The following is a 20209-nucleotide window of genomic DNA, read 5'->3' as shown; positions in this document are numbered from 1 at the left end:
GAACAGCCTAGTAGAAAAGTGGGCAGAAGATATATTCAAATAGAGAGTTCTCACATGGCTCACAGACATATTCGGAAATGCTCCATTCATTCATCATTAGAGAAATGCAATTAAAATCACACTGAATTCCACCTCATACCTGAGAATGCACTTCAACAATAAAACAAAACAAACAAACAAAAGATTAGCATTGGAGAGGATGTGGAGAGGAACTCCACTACACAGCTGGTAAGAATGCAAATTAGTACAGCCATTATGGAGAATAGTATGAAGAATCCTTAAACAAATACAAATGGAAATACCTTATGATCCAGCAATTCTACTCCTAGGCATTTATCCAAAAGATATAGCTCTGATTCGAAGGGATATATGCACTGTCATGTTCATAGCTGAATTATTCATAACCGCCAAAATATGGAAGCAGCCAAAATGCCCTTCAACACAAATGACTGGATAAAAAAGCTATGAAACATATACTCAATGGAATACTACTCAGCAATAAAAAATACTGTATTGTGTCCTTTGGGATAAAGTAAATTGAATTGGAGAAGACTAACCTTAGAGAAGGAAGTAAGGAGGGTAAAGGACAGCTACAGAATAGTTTCACTTATGCAGAACATAGAGAGTAGAACACATGAATGTTAAAAAAAAAGTCAACCTATTATTTAAGACCATGGGAGATTATAGTGGTTATCTATGGGGGTGGAGATGGGGACACAGACCTTTGGTGATGGAAGTGGTGAGAGAAAACTACACTGCAAACCATTAACCCCTCAATAAAAATTTTTTAAAAATTAAAAAAAGAGGAAGTCAGGTGGTAGCGCAGCGGGTTAAGTGCACGTGGTGTGAAGTGCAAGGACCTGTGTAAGGATCCTGGTTCCAGCCCCCGGCTCCCCACCTGCAGCAAGTCGCTTCACAGGTGGTGAAGCAGGTCTGCAGGTGTCTATCTTTCTCTCCCCTCCTCTCTCCATTTCTCTCTGCCCTATCCAACAACAATGACATCAATAACTTCAACAATAAAACAACAAGGGCAACAAAAGGGAATAAATAAATATTTTTTTAAAATTTAAAAAAGAGAGAAAAGCCATCATCATATGTTGACAGTTAATAAGCAGTATCATAGATTTAAATTGCTAGGCTCATTTTTTTTTTTTTTACAAAAAGCACATACCCAAAGTATAAGTATGATACCCAATTAAAAATTACAAGTGGAGGCCTAGGAGGTGGCTCAGTGGTAGATAACACTTGGAAGTGTGAGGTTAGATCCCTTACATGCATATGCTAAGGTGGTGTTTTGGTTCTCATGCAGTCTCTCTCTCATCAATGAGGAAATAAATCTTTTAATTAAAAAAAAAATTAAGTGGAGGATAGGAGATAGCTCACCTAAAACATGGTACACCTCACCATGTGTGAGGCATTAGGTTCAAACCTCAGTACTACAAAGGATTAGCATGGATGGTACCAAGGAAGTTCTCTGGCATCTCTCCTCTCTCTCTCTCATTTCCTTTTATAAAGTGAAGGACTAAAAAATGACCAGGTGGGGCAAATCATCTGGTTTCATCCCCTATCACCACATTAAAAAAAAAAAAAAGGCAATTTGTAACTGGAAGAAATCAGCAAAGTCATTGAAATGATAATGTCTTAAAAATATCAACTTTAACTTATCTAGGATCCTATGACTCCTCATCAGCACAATTGTAAATGCTTACATTTTTTATTTTTAATCTTTTTATTATTGTTACTTATTAGATAGAGACAACTAAAAATCGAGAGAGAAGGGGAGATTGAGAGGGGGAGAGAGAGAGAGAGAGAGAGAGAGAGAGAGACCTGTAGCCCTGCTTTACTACTCATAAAGCTTTCCCCCTGCAGGTGGGGATGGAGGCTTAAACCCCCGCCGTTGTACATGTAACATGTGCGTTCAATCAGGTGTGCCATCCCTTAAAATTTAAATTTTTTTTTTAGCTTTTAATGCTTATATTTTCTAAAGCTCACAAGCAATCAAAATAGGGCAGGGATTGTAGGAGAAATGATATGTCACTATTTCATACACCTAAGTCAAAATATAATAGTCATTACACCTGTCTTTGTTGAAAGAAATAAAACTACCAGAAACTAGCACAAAGTCAATCTTGGGATTCCTTACTCATGGAAAAATAATGAAATAGCTTCAAAGGTAGACCCGGAGCCTTTCTTCAGAGTACCTAATGCCTAAAAATCTTGCTTTTTAATTTTATTTTAATCTATTCACTATTCACAAAGTATCCTTTCATCACTGAAAAACCCCAAAACAATTCTCTAAAGATCTTTTTTTTTTGCCTCCAGGGTTATTGCTGGGGCTCGGTGTCTGCACCCTGAATTTACTGCTCCTGGAGGCCATTTTCCCCCCTTTTGTTGCCCTTGTTGTTGTAGCCTTGTTGTGATTATTATTGTTGATGTTGATGTTATTCATTGTTGGATAGGACAGAGAGAAATGGAGAGAGGAAGGGAAGACAGAAAGAAGGGGAGAGAAAGATAGACACCTGCAGACTTGCTTCACCACCTGTGAAGCGACTCCCCTGCAGGTGGGTAGCAGGGGCTGGAACCAGGATCCTTACACTGGTCCTTGCGCTTTGCACCACGTGCGCTTAACCCACTGCACTACTGCCCAACCCCTAAAGATCTTTTTAGTTTAATAAATAAGTACCCAATTATCCATGGAGTATTACATAGTCTTTGTCCTTTCCCCTTATAATTTCAAGATTGATGTGACATATACCTATGTATAGGTCAAAAAAACATTATATTGAATAATATAGTAAATCCACATGAAAAATGGGCAATCAGTAGTCTGAGAAGTGGTACAATGGTTAGAGAACTGGACTTAGGAAAATGAAGTCCTGATTTGGAGCCCCAGCATCAGCTATGCCAGAGTAATGTTTTCTCTCTTTCCTTGTCCTCTCTCTCCCTGCTGTTAATAGATTAATAAACCTTATTAAACATTTAAATGGACAATCAAATCTCACCATAGAAGATAAACACAGTCTTACAAGAGTATGTATTAGCAGCGTTCTAAAGACAAAGGGAAGTGCCTATGGGAGCAGTAAGAGTGGGTAAGGCGTTGTGCTCTCAGGTGTGACTTCTTGTGTTTGATCTATCTTCAAATGTGCCAGAGTGAAACACTGGTTCTACCCCTGTCTATTGCACTGATAAATAGATATATCTCTAAAAATGATACACAGAAATCAAATTGCTTAAAAACAAGAACCTAAGTGGAGACAGCTCGCCCAGTAGAATGCACAGTACATTGTACACAAGCTCTGGGTCTGAGCACCTGCTGCCACATCAGAGAACTAGGTAAATGAGAAGTCTTGTGGATGACAGAGTGGAGGGAAGGTTGATGGGAAAAAAGTCATGGCTAGGTATTATTTTACATGACAGTGGTAAATTGAAGAAATATAAATGGACCTCAGACTTCTTGAGAGCTGAATATGAAAAGTTCTTTCTTTTATAACTTAATGCTACCCCTAGGAATGGGATAGTTTAATACCATAGTATTTATAGTCCCTGGAACGTTTGGTGTCATCCACCTAGACAAGCAGCCTTTCTTAACTATAAATCCCAGAGAGTATGCAGTGCCTGTAATGATTGAAAATGCAACTGAAAAAAAAAAATCATGACAATCTAACTTTAGGTCAGAAAAATGATAATTTTTTCAGAATCTCTTGTTACACAGAAGAAAGCAGACTTCTCTGGATTGTTTGGTAATCTGTCTAGTAGTGTTTAGTAGAGCTGTCTTGCAGAAAGCTCTTATGTGGCTATAGTCTTTTTTTTTTTCAATCAATCATTTATTTATTTTGCCACCAGGGTTATTGCTGGGGCTCTCAGTGCCTACAGGATGACCCCATTGCCTCCACTGGGCAATTTTTTTCTGTTTTTCTTTATTGAGACAGAAAAAAAATGAAAGGGGCAGAGAGAAAGGGAAACACCTGCAGCACTGTTCCACTGTTTGTGAAGCTTTCCTCTGCAGATAGGGACTGGGGGCTCAAATTCCAGTCCTTATTCACCACTATATGTATATTCTATCCTGTGTACCTGATCTCTATACAGAAAGATAAGGAAAGACAGGTGGGAGTAGAATAAGTCTGGTGACTTTAGGAATAGGGACTAAAAAAGACTTGCTGACAAGCATTTGTCTGCTAATGTCTCCATAGTTTCTTCTCAATTCTTTTTTCTCTTGAAAATAAAAAGGAGAAGCACTACAGTTTGATGGAGATTCATCCTTGAAATGTAGCATTTTTTATTTCCTTTGTTGAAACATTTCATAGTTAATTATTGTATTTTAAGTAATTTTTTAATACTTACGAAGTATACATAACTTCAAAAGACAGGGAGAAAAATATTCCCTTAACTTACTGCCCCAAGACAAGATCACTATCATTTAAAATAATGCCCTGTGGAGCATGTAGTAGAATGTGCATGTTCCAGTGCACAAGGACCCAGGTTCAAGCTTCTGCTCCCCACCTGCAATAGAGGAAGCTTTAAGAGTGGTGAAACAGGAAAGAGAGATAGCACAATGGTTATGCAAACAGACTCTTAAGCCTGAGGCTCCAATGACTGGTGAAACTGTGTTGCAGGTCTCTCTCTCTCTCTCTCTTACTCCCCCCTTTTCTATGAATTTCTCTGTCTCTATCATAAATAAGTAAAATAGAAAAGAACAATAAATTTAAAAAATAAAATAAAATGCCCAGTGAATGTGAGTTGGGAGTAGTAACTAGAACATTGGACTTATGCATGAGGTCCTGAGTTTTGTCACTTTAATTTACTCTTTTCTTTCTTTATCCCTATGACTGATAAATAAAACTTTAAAAAATGTACAGTTATGTTTTTAGTTGGAATAATGTTAGTTATTGCTGTTTATTCTTTTGAATCTGTTCCATGGGCATTTCCTTTTGTCCTCATTTGAGTATACTTTTTTTTTTTTTTTCCAATTATATATGTCTTCTATAATGGTGAAATTTGGTTGTTCGTTTTTATATGGATTTAACAGATTTCAGAATACATATTCTTCTTTTTTCTTAACCAAAATATCATTCTGGAATATGTGATACTGTGAACTGTACTCAGGACACTAGGCTTCTAAGTCCATTGCACTAAGACCCAAGCTGTTTGTTTTATTTTTAAATGTTGTTATATATGAAGCACACACCACAATGTAAGCATTAGTAGGCAGATTATACATTATAAGCTACTGCTATCATTATTATCACTACTGGTGATGGTGACAGTAACATCAGCAGTAGTTATCTTTGTAAAGAATGCAAAAGGAGGAGCTGGGCAGTGGCAAACCTGGTTAAGCACACATATTACAGTGCACAAGAACACTGGTCCCTCCCACCTGCAGTGGAAAGCTTTACTAGAGGTGAAATAGCATTGCAGGTGTCTTTTTCTCTCTCACTTTCTACCTCCCCCTTCCCTCTCAGTTTCTGTTTCTATCAGAAATAAAAAAATAATTAAATGTAAAAATAAAAGAATGCAAAAGGTGTGGCCAGAAGTGACTCAGTGGGAAGGCTTGCATACATGAAGTCCTATGTCTGAACCCTGGCAAGGCACACGCCAGAGGTTTTTTTTTTTTTCCCTTTGGTCTTGTGCATACATGATTTCCCATTCCCCTTCTCTGGGCTCATTCATTTATCCACTCAGATAGACAGAGACAAAGACAGGCAAACAGACAGACAGACAGACAGACACACACACACACACACACACACACACACACACACACGTAACATGGGAAGTTTACTAACAACCTGGCCACTTTTTAAGAGGACAATTTGCCCAAGCCACCACATGAGGAAATGCCTGAGACAATGAGATGGAGTAGGAGTCGAACAGTCTATCTACAGCAGCAGCCTTCTTAGCTTATTTTAACCACTATGCCATTTAGCTGTTAAAACACCTATAATAATTACCCAATTGAGTAAATAGATTCTCTATAAAATATAAGTAAATTTACAAGTAAAAAAACAATCAAGAAAGATTTTACTGATATCTATATCTATATCTATATATCACAACTGCAAAATAAAGCCAAAACTACAGTTCTACTTTAAGAGATTAACAATAAAAAAAATTAGAGGGTTGTAGCAAGCAAGCAGAAAGACCTAAAAAGACACCATAAAGTACCTAATCAAATAGTTTCTACTTAGACCTAGATATCCTCCTCACCTACCTCCTATTACACATCCCTCAATCACTCCAAAGGTAACCTTGTCAGATAAAGGACTACAAAACCTGAATAAGGGCAAGAGATTGGCATACTTTGATGACTCTTTAGTTACTACCAGGCCAACCCATCACCTTGGGGCCCTAGTCAGAGAGACCTGGGGTTTTCACACAGACATGATGGGCCTAGACCTCTAACAAATCCCTCTCACCATTGTCACTGGTCATCTCCATCAGGAACAACATAATGGATCCCTCTGTGGGCCCTTATAGAACCTGGCCCACAATGTGGATCAACAATGGTAGGGAATGTTCCATTTTCCTAAGGGAGGTTGCATAGCATACTCTGCCGGAGGAAAATGGGTCCTGAAATTAGTGCAGCCTGGAATGTTCCTAGCTGTGACCACAGAGTGTGAGCTCAGACCTACAGGTTGCAGAAGTTACATAAGCTCCTGTGCTGACTATGGGCCCCAGATCAAATCGATGGGGGTTACAGTTAACAATATTTAAATACTTTTCTCATATTTGGGAAATACTCTCTTCCCTGATCCAGCTTTCTTTTTTAAAAAAGTTTTTTTTTAATATTTATTTATTTAGCCTTTTGTTGCCCTTGTTGTTTTTTACTGTTGTAGTTATTATTGTTGTTGTTAGATAGGACAGAGAGAAATGGAAAGAGGAGGGGAAGACAGAGAGGGGGAGAGAAAGATAGACACCTGCAGACCTGCTTCACCACCTGTGAAGCAACTCCCCTGCAGGTGGGGAGCTGAGGGCTCGAACTGGGATCCTGAACCGGGATCCTTAGGCTGGTCCTTGCGCTTGGCGCCATGTGTGCTTAACTTGCTGCACTACCGCCTGACTCCCCTGATCCAACTTTCTAGTCCTTTTTCCAGCCGTGACACCATCCCTCCAGACAATAACTTAGCTCACCTGCATATTAGATGTCAGGCGCAGGCAAAAACTAATAGGGGTCATGGGCCCCTTGGAACATACCTAAAATATGCCTACTAGCTTTTCCCAAAACGGAGACCCCAAATCTTCATTTGCGATATTCCAGCCTTTAGTCAACAATTAGTCACCCCCTTTCCTCTCAATTTCTGGCTGTGTCTACCCAATAAATAAAATAAAGATAAAAAAACCAGAAAAAAACATTATTTAATTTTTATTTCCTCAATAGTGGTATAACACTTAATTTAGGTAAGTAGAAGTCACAAGAAAGTAATTATGATATTAAAATATAATATGAATTTATAATAAATGAATATATCTAGACATTATTTTCTTGAAAAAATAATGATGCAAGCTGTGAAAAAAGTCAGGAGGTAATTTTTAAGTATTGATGATAGGGCTACATAGAGAGAAATTATCTTTCTTTTTTCATCTTAGTATCTTTCAATTCTTAAAGGTATGAAAATTAGAGTATGAGATAATAAAGAAAGTGTCATACAGTAAGTGAATTCATCTAAATTCTGTGGCTATTCTTGTGTAAGTACACAAAATAAAATATGAAATAAAAACAGACTATGTGACAGGGAGAATAGCACAGATGGTGGAACACAAGATCTGCATGCCTGAGACTCTAGACTCAATCTTTGACATCAGATATTCTGGTGCTCTGGTTTCTCTCAAATGTAACTTTCTTTCTCACATAATTTAAATAGTTAGATGAGTCTTAAAAAAATACTAGGGGGTCGGGCGGCAGCGCAGTGGGTTAAGCACAGGTGGCACGAAGAGCAAGGACCAGCGTGAGGATCCCAGTTCGAGCCCCCAGCTCCCCATCTGCAGGGGGGGTCACTTCATAGGCGGTGAAGCAGGTCTGCAGGTGTCTATATTTCTCTCCCCCACTCTGTCTTTCCCTCCTCTCTCCATTTCTCTCTGTCCTATCCAACAACGAATAGCATCAACAAGGGCAATAATAATAACCACAACGAGGCTACAACAACAATGGCAACAAAAGGGGGAAAAACGGCCTCCAGGAGTGGTGGATTCATGGTGCAGGCACCGAGCCCAGCAATAACCCTGGAGGGAAAAAAAAAAAAAAAGGCTACACACACATTCAATAGAAATTTTGCTTTGAATTTTGATGTTTTCCAGGTGTTGTGATCATTGGCATGATATTCTTTGTCATGTTAGGCAGTAGAATGGAGCTGTAGGCCCCAGTTAATCAAGTAATTCTAAGAGTGAATGACTTGGGGGCCTGGTGGTGAACATCCAATAGAGCATACGTTACAATGGATGAGGACATGGTTCAAGACCCTGGTTCACACATGCAGGGGGAGAAGCTTCAAGAGCAGTGAAACTGCTTCAGGTTTGTTTGTATGTGTCTCTCTCTTTCTCCCCCTTTCTAACTTCCCTCCCCTCTTAATTTCTCTCTGTCTCCATTCAAAATCAATAAATTAAAATATTAAAAGGAATAAATGACATACATGCTATAGTGTACTATGCTGCCAGCACTTTTTGACACTGTGTTCTGTGTTTTTGTGCCCATTAGATCTATAAAATGCCCACCTGTATCTCCTGCCTCTGATAAGAACAGGAAGGTTATTAGTCTTTAATTTTTTTTAAATTTGTGATTAATAATAGGATATAAGACTTTAGGATTACAGTGTATAGTTCCACACCACACCCACCATCAAAGTTCTGTATCCCTATCCTTCCACCTACCAAAGATAACCATTATAGTTCTCACAGGTCTTTAGAAAAGTTTGCTTCTTCAACAATTTGTTTGGCTTTGTATGTTAACTCTCTTTTCAGCCACCAGGTTCCAGATGCCATCAGGATGCCAGCCAGGCTTCCCTGGACTGAAGACTCCACCAATGCGTCCTGGAGCTCAGCTTCCCCAAAGACTCACCCTACTAGGGAAAGAGAGAGGCAGACTGGGAGTATGGATCAACCTGTCAATGCCCATGTTCAGTGGGGAGGCAATTACAGAAGCCAGACCTCTCACCTTCTGCAACCCACAACAACCCTGGGTCCATGCTCCCAGAAGGATAGAGAATGGGAAAGCTACTGGGGAGGGTATGGGATATGGAGATTGGGTGGCGGGAATTGTGTGGAGTTGTACCCCCCCCATCCTATGATTTTGTTAATGTCTTTTTTCTTAAATAAATAAATAAATTTTAAAAAGTTTGCTTGCTTTTTTTTTCTAGTTTATGTGTACCAGATCTCTAGATTACATATATGAGTGAAAACATCAGGTAGTTGTATGTATTAAAGGTTTTCATAAATTTTTGTTCTTTTGCACTAGGACTTTATGCCTGTGGGAGTCTAACACTCCTGGTAGAATCTCAATACCTCTCTCTCTCTCTCTCTTCCCCTCCCTCCCTATCTCTCTGTTAAATTTCAGATACACTCAGAGAGGGATAAAGAGACAGAAAGGTAGAGTAAAAGAGAGAGTGACAGACACTACAGCACCACGTCATGATTCATGAAGCTTCCGCTGTTGTCATACATGGAGCTTCTATGTGGTATGGGGACTCAAACCTGAGTCCTCAAGAATGGCAAAGTGTGCACTACACCAAGAAGACTATTCCCAGGTCCCAAAGGGCATCTAATTGTTAATTATTTTTTTGCTACTAGGGTTGTCACTGGAAGTTGATCTCTGCAGAATTCCACTGTTTTCCCCCACCATGCCTTTTTTTTTTTTTTTTTGATAGAGGGGAGAGACAGATAAAGATAGAGAGGGAGAAGAGAGAGAAAGGAGAGACATCTATAGCTCAACTGCTGGTGAACCTTTTCCCTGTAGGAAGGGACTAGGGACTTGAACCTAGGTCCTCATGCATGGTAACATGTAAGCTCTACCAGGTAAGCCAGCATCTTCCCCCCACCCAAGTGCATTTGAAAAAAAAAACTTAATATTTTCTGCAGCCTAGGAGATAGCTTAGTGAATAAATTGTTAGACTTTCAAGCATGAGGTTCTGAGTTCAATCCCTAGCATCACACAGACAAGAGTGGTGCTCTGGTTCTCTATTCCTATCTTTCTCTAAATAAATAAATAAATCTTTTAAAACACTTTTAGTATTTTAGTATTTTCAAATTAGGATTTGTTTATCAGGATATAACCCATTGTAAAATGATGAATAAGTTTGTCTTTTTTTAAGTAACAACTTTTTTTTTTAAATCAAATTAAAAAAAATTGTGGGCTGGGGATATAGCATAGGAGACAGTTGAGGCTTCAAGGTCCCACATTCAATCTTTGGTATCACCATAAGCCAGAGCTGAGCAGTGCTCTGGAAAAAAGATGGAAAAAGATAAGGATATAGAAGAGGAGGAGAGGGTAAGGAAGAGGAAAAGGAAGAGGAGGTGGAGACAGAAGAGTAGAAGTTTCAGATTTATATTTCTAAACATTATCTGCTAAGAAGTTTGAGAAGTGATGATAAATAACTCAATAACATACAAAAAAATCCCCATTGAAAAGAAGACTCTTTAAGGGTATAGCAATGCCAGACCAGGAGGAGAAAATATACATGATGAGCTTTGAACATCCTGTGCTGAAACATAAAGGAATTTTCAAGACTAAAGGCTGGGTTAGGGAGGTATCTCAGAGGTCTATGTAACAGACTATCATGCATGAGACTCTGAGGCCCCAGGTTTAATCCTTGTATCACCTTAAGCCAGAGTTAAGCAGTGCTCTGATAAATAGCAACAACAATGACAATAATAACAATAATAAAACACAAGGAATCTACACTGAAGTGTACCCAGAGACCAAAGATGAGAGACACTGAATCTAAAAAAATAATAATAATAAATACAAAGGACCAAAGCATATTAAAAATATAAAAATTCATAAATTGATTTTACTCCTCAAAGAAAAAAAAATAAAGCACCTCTTGGGAAAACAAACAAAGCAAAAGTTAATCAAATCCTACAAAAAGGAAAAAGGGAAATGTGAAGCATTATCTTGTTCTTGTGCTTCAAAGTACAGTCCTGGTCATGCATAGTACTTTTCTTTTTTAAAATGAAGACTCCTCACTGGTAAATGTGGAAAGAACAGCAAAGTTATAAAAGTACCACTTTACAACAAACAATTAAAGTAAAATTCATTTATGCAATTATTATAAATAAAACCATTAGTTAAAAGGCTGATAGGGAACTTTATAATGAAGGGATTAGATTGTGTCTCCTAGACTCAGTATCAAGTTTAACATCACTAGAACTAAGGCAATGTCATTTTTATTTATTCTATTTGCTGAAAATATTTAGAATATTCAGAATTTTTAAACATTTCCAACCTAGGGTAACAGTTCTGTATATTTAGATAATGGTGACTCCCTTTTTGCACTATCTAAAGCCAAAATATATTTTTGGTACTGAAATAAAAACCCATTAGGTGGAGGGATGCTAGTGGTGCTTTGGTTAAGAGAGTGGTAGGGTAACATACATGAGAAAAAGATGAAGTGATACTCCTTGCAAACCAACACTGTCTCAATGGAAATCAAAAAATTCTAATTCAAGAGAAAACAGTTCTGATAGCTTAATTTTAAAATCAGACAGTTCTACCAATATAATCATGGATATGTAATGTCCCTTAAAATTGTTAAAGAAATAACTGCTGTAGCAATTTTCTAATCACTATTTTAAAATAGTCATAATTGAAAAGATAAAGTACAATGTTCTTCTTTGTAACAAATCTTCACTTTCTTCCTTGAAATGCCAGAAATTCTTCTTAAAATAAACACATCTCATCAAGACTATCTGGAACTAGTATAATTACCAGAAGCAATCTCTGTGGAAGATGAAAGAAGCAAAACAATAATAGGCTATGTGTGACCTCCGCCATGTCACTAGAGACCAATTTTTCAACAGGGATAAGAGTCAATAATCCAGAACAGAAAACATTAAATAACCAGAAATGCTTCCTAAGTGTGGCTTACCACATCTATCAAGACTGCCACACTAAGAAAGGTTAGCATCTATGGTTTTGGAGACAAACTTCTGGGAATTTATTACAATAATCATTAAAATTTGCATCAAACACTGGGATTGGGGACAAATTTCTCAAGTATAATGGGGAGAGCACAGATGACTAAAAAAACTTTTTTCCCCATAACATGCATCTAATTTCTATTATTTACTTGTCTTTAATTTTCTTAAGACATTGCTTGCAAGAGGGGCAAAGGACATTAACAGGTAAATGTAATCAGTAACAACACATAAAAGACTTCTGCAAAGATATTTTTTATGTGTTTGTTTTATTTGCTTTGTTTTGCTTTGGTAGTACTGTGTTACTAAACCCAGAAGCAGGACTTTGGTCTCCTTGGTAATGGAAAAAAAAAATGCATTTGTTGAAAAAATGGGTTAAGAAATTCCTACTCACCATAATTATAGTTAAGTTGAAGTTCATTTAAAATTGACTTCTAAGAAATGCTATAAATAAATGTCTGCCTGAGACTTGGTCCAGTTTGCTTTTCTTAGATACAACTACCAAACATCTGTTTTCTTTCAAATTAGATGAGTTAGGAGTGAACAAACGTATATGGATTATTTAACTTGCAAAACAACCACTTTGCTGGTAATTCAGAAAGTAGTAAAATAAAAGGCTCTGGAAACTCAAAGCAACTATGAACATTCTGTTCTTATGTGGGTTAGTTAAGTATCCATTCTGTCATCTGCCCCTGTCTTCCCATCTTCTTTTAGTAACACTGCTAATTGCTTTTGTCAGTTTGGCCACAATTTCAATGCTACTTAAAACAGCCAGCTGTAGGCTTTCTCTAAGTAATTATCAGTCACTCTACTTAGATTTCTAAATTAGTTGTTGAAAAGTACTTCATCCTTGAGAGAAAAATAGACACTGAACCTTTTGTCTACTCCTATAATGTGAGTAATTATTTTAAAAGATTGGGGGGGGGGGAAGCATGCATAAGTAATTTATATTGTAAATTTGTAAGAAAGTACTTAATGAAGTCTGTTATATACTACTCATCATTTATCTTTTCCCCAATCATTGCATATCATATAGATGCTCTCTATGTATATGTATCTATGCTTAGTGTATAAACTAGAACATCAAAACACTACCATATCCCTCTAACAGTCCCTACTTTTACTATGCATTTGCAAGGAGGCCTATACCTTTCAAAAGTATCCACCATCACATAACAGGTATTTTGCAGTGTGGTATACTGAGGCTATAAAGTGTGGTAGACAGCACTTAAACTATGTAAATTTTTCTCTTCTACTTCCCTTCAAAAGAGCAAATTCTTTCTTATATCTGGTATTCCTAGTCTCTGTTCTTGACTCTTAATAGTGGCTTTGTTTACATACTACTACAAGATGTCTGAGAGACATATTCAGGGTGAAACATAAGATTTAAAGTTGTCAGCTGATATCCACTTCTATTATGAAAAATACAGCTAAACTAAAGAGTCTACAGTCTAGACTCTTCATGACACTTCATGAGCTACTTTCCACCTTGTACATCAAAGTAAATTCAAAGGTAACAACCAGCTGATATTTGTATTTTTAAAAGTTTATATAAGATCCTGTTTGTTTAGAATTACCCTGCTTAAAAATAATTTTTAAATTAATGTAGGCTCTCTCTTTGCACTCTCTCCTACAAACATACTTTCTGCTCTGAGGAAAGAAAAAGGTAGTATTTCAACAGGGCAAAATTCTCCATTGAGAGAGTAATGTTAAAATGATAAACATTTTGTAGAGTGTACTTCAAACACTGTTCTTTTAGACCTAGATTGACTCTTACACACGTTGCCAACATTTGGTAAAGATTACCCTTCCATTAGACAAAAGCATTCCTTAGATAAATCAGGAGTTTTTGCCATGAGACTCATAAAACTTTTCCACAACACAGATTTTCAAGAGAATCTTTTAAGGTTTTAGGAGGCTGTTCCTTTAACTGAGTAACAAAATACACCCCATGGTGTCTAACTGACCCCACTCAGCTGTCCTTTGACCCCTTCAATTGTTGAAGCCTAACTCCAGGGCCCACAGAATTTGCCTCCCATATCAAAAAAGGAGAATGTTGCTTCCTCCTAGCACCTGGTGTAACAAAACGCAACAGTTCCCCATCTCTTCAGTTTCCTCTGCTCCCTTTTTGACCATTTTCCAGATGTTCCAAGCCCAAATGTTTAGCTGATACTAGGCATCAGGATCTGCATGGTCACCATGAAGGAACAAACAGGGACCAGGCTGAAGTGGCAATGACCCTCTTGTTCTCTGGGACTGCAAAAGGATACAACAGGCCATAAAAGAGGAAAAGATCTTTGGCCTTTCTTGGAAATCCCAGGCTATTTAAGTATGCTATTACCCCACCCCCACCCCCACCAAAGAGAGATGGTCTTGGGTTATTCTCTTATCAACAGGTTACCTAAATTCCCAGTTCTAAGCAGTTATCACTATTTTCCTTTCAAAAATAAAAACCTTCTAAAATAGAAAAAAAAAAACTTTCACAAAACTTTTAGAATATACATCTCAGATAGTGTTTTAAAAAGTATAAATATATGAGACATTTATTAGATATGGTTTGAGTTTTTCTGCAAAATACAACAGTATAGATATCATTCTCATTAAATAAATTGAAACATAAAACTAAAATCAACACAGGGGGAAAAAAAGTTGGATTCATATCTTAACTTAGGTATCTAGGAAGTATAACACAGAGACAGTTGTAGGGGGAACCATACTGCTGAAGGTGTGTGTGTCTGTTGATGGGGGAAGGAAAGCAAGAAGGGGGGTAAATAAGAGAAGAGTTCATAGAAATACCTATTTAATTTATTTAAGGATGAAATATAGCAGCTTTATTTAAATTATAAATATGACTTTTTATAACAAAATTGAACTTGAAAATTGGAGGGGGCATTATATTTATACAATACCTTGGTTTATTTATTAACATTTTTGAATCATGTTCATGATTAAGTTGGGTTGTCAACACTTCAAGGAGTCTGCTGCCTAGATTTTACTTGTTTAAAGCTTTTTTGCACCTGCAAAAACATAAAAAAATAAAAATATATATGTAAGGGCATGTCAGTTTCCAAAAGCATTATATTCCATAATATAATAATCTAAATATTTACAATTATGTAAAGATTACTATTAGAAATTAATTATAAAAAGTCTTAGATATACAAACACACATAGATTGAATTTGGGACGTTTCTTCTTAAATACTCCAAAATAATCACATGGTTATATAGATTGAAAAGTAATTTCTGTTGCTTTAATATCTCCTCCCAATGAATTTAAATTGCACAAATCTGTAAGGTCTACCTTTTTGAAAGGTGTTACTATATAGCTAAAAACCCAGAACTATGTTTAGCGATGAAATTAGTGAAAAGCAGTTTTCTTAATCTAAGATATTTGAGTTTTATTATCTCTGAGGCATGATGAAAATGTATCTCCTCAAAAAACTTAACTAGTGTTGATTTAAAATTATTTTCTACTTTTTGAAATTTATACTTAATAAACTCCAAAAAAGGGAGCCTATAGGGAGTCGGGCAGCACAGCGGGTTAAGCACACATGGAGCAAAGCACCAATGACAGGCTTAAGGATCCAGGTTTGAGCTCCGCAAAACGTAAGGACCAGCTTAAGGATCTCGGTTAGAGCCTTCTTTGGCTCCCCACCTGCAGGGAAGTCGCTTCACAGGCGGTGAAGCACGTCTGCAGGTGTCTATCTTTCTCTCCCCCTCTCTGTCTTCCTCTCCTCTCTCCATTTCTCTCTGTCCTATCTAACAACAGCAATAACAACAACAATAATAATAACCACAAGAATAAAACAAGGGCAACAAAAGGGAATAAATAAATATTTTTTAAAAAAGGAGCCTATAAGAAGAGGACTATTATTTTCTCCCTTCCTGAGTATGCATTCCTAAACTAAACGAAACTAAACTACATGAATACATGTAACTGATTGAAAGGCATAAAGTCCATATTCTCTTCTCTAAGCAGATTATGGTAAATACAAACTTCTGTATGGAATAGTCATAAAGTACTGAATAAAATAAAAACTATTTATTGCTGATCTTTATACATAACTTAGAAGTATTTGTATCCTTTCATCAAAAAGAAAATGTGTGGTCCAGGAGGCGGCACAGTGGATAAAGCATTGGACTCTCAAGTATGAGGTCCTGAGTGATCCCCAGCAGCACATGTACCAGAGTGATGTCTGGTTCTTTCTCTCTCTCTCTCCTCCTAACTTTCTCATAAATAAATAAATAAAATCTAAAAATAAAATGCAAGAATGTATTAATTAATATGCGTATTTATAACACCAAAATACATCAAATAATATGTTCTCTTAAAAAGTTATTATTTTGCTACCATTTTACACCAAGTTGAGAGGAAGGAAAAGAATCATTTTAGAGTCTGAACTAAAAATATGTATCTTACATTGCTTAATGCCAGAGAAATATCTTCAGGCAAAAGAAGAATAAAAATGTAAGGCCTCGAATTTCAAACTCATGTGTTTTCCCCCCTACCCATATGCAAACAAACATCACTTGTAAATCAGGAATCTTGCTACCTACATCCAAACCCAAGATTACCCCATGTGGTCAACAAGGTCAAACTGCATTACTGCCAATGAAACTATATGACTCCACAAGGACCTTAATGATTTTTAAAAAAGGTCAGTAATCCAATTCCAATAGCTTCAGTGTCTAAAATTGCTAATTTTGGGCCACGTGCTGCACACTTTACCTGCTAGTAATGACATTTTTTGTATTTTCTTCTAATTACACTCAAAGCTATGACCTTTGCCCCTGGGCCACAGACCTCTATTCAGGCTGCACACATTCTCTTAAATGACCTGATCCTTTGTTGTCACTCTCACTCTTTCATCTATTATTTATACCCATAGAGAAGGAAGATACTCCACCATTTGTAAAGCTTAAGGCTTCTAATCATCTTAATTTCTTTGCCTTTCAACCAACGGTGTTTTTCATAAACCAGTGGCAAAAATTTGACAAAATCATTTTTTTCCCCAATCAGATCACCATCCACCCACCGACTCACCCCTCCTCCATTACTCCCTAGTCAACCTTCTTCCTCTTCCTATTCAGGAAGGCCTTTATATAGGTTGGCATTTACAAAGTTTGAATTTAACCAAAAAATGAATTCCTAAATATAGTACAAACTTGCCTCCTTGTTCTGACAAGTCAGTATCTAGTATATGTTTTTTATCAAAGAAAATTTCACTATTACATTAAGTAAAAGTCTGTTTAAAATAACTTAAAATATGCTCCCAGCCTCCCTAAGCCATGAGCATAAAATTTTCAGACAGAATTCCCAGTCAAGATGCCAAAGAAGCTTCAATAAACAGTGAGGATAATTAATCATGTGCTTAATTTAAAAAAAGGAGGAAAGAAAAGGGAAAAATATAAAGAAAACTGCATAAATTAAAAATTCTTAAGTATTTACATTTATTTTTAAAAAGGCTACTAGTTTTCCAAACAGCAAAATCTCCACATAAAATAGTCTGTATCAATGTAATTCTCTCATAGTTTTGGGGCCAATGTTCAAGAATATTTTGCAAATCCAAAGCACAAAATTATTTACCATGATGCAGACGTTGCCCTCAGATCACTGTAGCCAGCAAAAAAAAGATTCTGATTTCCAAGAAGCTTATAAAATTACTTATGAGCCATCTTTGCTGTCTCTTCCTTTATTGCTCAGCTGACTCTTGATTTCTAACAGTATTTCCTTGTTGTCTGTCCTCTCTGCAGTCCCTGAAACCCCTTGTCTTTTCTTATTTTCACCATTTGCTTCAACCAACAGTTCACTGGAGACCCATCCGTCTTGTAATGCCTAAAGTGACAGATGCTCTCAGGAACCACCACACTGCTGAGTGAACAAAAGATAACATCACCTCTAGGAACTCCAGAAAGAAATACAACTGCAATCATAAGATGGGTCTGATTTGACAGACATTGGACCTCTCCTAAATGAAAATGAAAACAATTGCTACACACACACATTCTCTCTCTCTCTCTCTCTCTCTCTGACACAATCAAAGGCAGAAAAGAGTGATTATTTGTCAATTGCCTTTTCACTTTGCAACTCACTTTTCCTCCTTCACAACACCTTTATATTGGGGCAATTCAGTTGCCAAGAGGCAAAAGGAGTTCTTGGGTGGAAAAAGCCCTTCTCAAGTGTCTTTTATTTTACAGAATACAGTGTCTGAATGGCTATAAAGAGATGCTACAGCTTATTTACATATAGCAGTCATGACTCAGAAATGCTGACTCAAGTCTTATTAATGTGAAAAGCATATGCATGCTCTGCAAATTAAAAACACATTCAAAATTAAAAAGCAATGTGCAACACAATGTCAACAATATGGATAGCTCATAAAAAAGATCACCATTCACTCATTAAACAGCCACCAACTTGAGTTAAAAAGACCGTTAACAAGAGAATTCTGGGAAAGGACTACAGTTCTTTTCTGACAAAGGAAGGTCATATTAACATCTCCCAGCAACAGAACTAATGACAAGGATGCTATGGGTTTAGAGGACATTGCCTGATGCCATCTAGGGTCTTCTGTGAGTTGTTTAAAATCTTCAGGCAATGAAAAGAGAAATCTAAACTCTCTAACTTTAAATTTAATTCTAGCATTTAAATAAATACAACAAGGGAAAAGTTTTTGAAGCACAGAAAAACAAAACCTGACTTGGTGATCAATTAAGGACATTGTGTGATCAATGTTAATTATGGAAATTAACATTGTGTTTTAATAACATAGACCAAGTAACACAAGTAAATCTCTATTGTAACTAAATACATTATCATTTTCAAAAGGAATACATGATACAAATATCTATATGTAAAACAAGGAACCAAATGCTGAAGTAATATTCTACAACTATTTCTAAAATATGTAAACATTTACAATATTTCTTTAGCATAGGCAATTTTATTTACTCTTTGAGTTTTCACATAAAAATATTTATTTTTTCTCTGACATCATTAATAATTCCTCTCATCTTTATTCTATTGAAAATATAACAAAAATATATCTCCTGTATTTGGAAAATTTCAACTTCATAAATCAACATGTTTCTTTTTTTAAAACATGTTTCTTTCTTAAATAAATACAAATAATTCACAATATTATATTTTTTCTGGGCTCAAGTTTAATACTGGCAAAGCAGGAAGCATAAAAAATAAATATGTACAATTATATATAACTCAATGGAAACAGATTAAACAATTATAAACTGCTTATCAATATATGAAGGATTTGTTTTAACATGGACTTGATCTTTAACTAGACAACTAGATCTTTGACTAGATTACCCTACGTAATCTCCCAAACAACTTATCCAAAAGTACCACATGGTTTAACACTCTTACACTTTGGATTTAATACCAAAAGAGATGTGACCCTGAAATGACAGTTCCATCACAGAGTCTCTAAATAAATCAATAAACCAAATTAAATATAAAATATAAAATATAAAATATTTTAAAATATAAAAGCTTTAAAATATAAAAGGATCCAATAAGTACACAGGAAGAGTATATCCTTCTGGAAAGTTCTTATTGCCTGAATGATCAAAAACAAAACTTTTTTTAAGGGCCCCTTCCAGATCACAGTCAGTACCAGAAATCCACACAGGAAAAAAATCCATCAAAATGAAACCCTGAAAGGGTTTACCCTTCACCATCCTATTTGCACTTCAAAACCCTGCAAGTCCTTCAGTTAAACCCCAGGGCTGAACCATTTCAATAATAAGAGAGATGGCCAGCAGTGATTTATCTCCCATTTGGCCTCTAGACAGAGCTGTAATGTCTATGAGCCTTCCCTTCCCTGACTCAAACCCTCCCCCAAGTCTCACCCTTTACTTGTGCAGTTTTGGATCGGCAATATTTTTTTAACAACTCATATGCCTCTTCCAATCAGACATAAAAACAGCCTGTAGTTCAAGATTTGGGTACATTTTCCTGGCACTGCTTCCACAGAACAGAATGCTGCTGAGTACTCAGAACTGAAAATACGAGGTTAAATTTCAGGTTCTCTCTCTCTTTTTTTTTTTTAAGTTGAGAAATAAAG

The 20209-nt window shown here is 36.5% G+C and overlaps 1 protein-coding gene across 4 annotated transcripts in view; it reads right to left on the bottom strand.

Moving 5' to 3' along the window:
* The window catches only part of GREB1L (GREB1 like retinoic acid receptor coactivator), a 295678-nt gene that overhangs the window by 148934 nt on the left and 126535 nt on the right, over positions 1-20209 (bottom strand). For all 4 annotated transcript variants that reach the window (XM_060173567.1, XM_060173569.1, XM_060173570.1 and 1 more), the window contains one exon: positions 15033-15140. The gene's annotated coding sequence lies outside the window, so the exon portion shown is untranslated. The remainder of the gene's footprint in view (positions 1-15032; positions 15141-20209) is intronic.

This window comes from Erinaceus europaeus, chromosome 15 (genome assembly GCF_950295315.1).
Source record: "Erinaceus europaeus chromosome 15, mEriEur2.1, whole genome shotgun sequence".
In the NCBI taxonomy this organism is placed as follows: Eukaryota; Metazoa; Chordata; class Mammalia; order Eulipotyphla; family Erinaceidae; genus Erinaceus; species Erinaceus europaeus.
The sequence above is the reverse complement of the archived record's forward strand: the minus strand, read 5'-3'. Positions and strand labels throughout refer to the sequence as shown.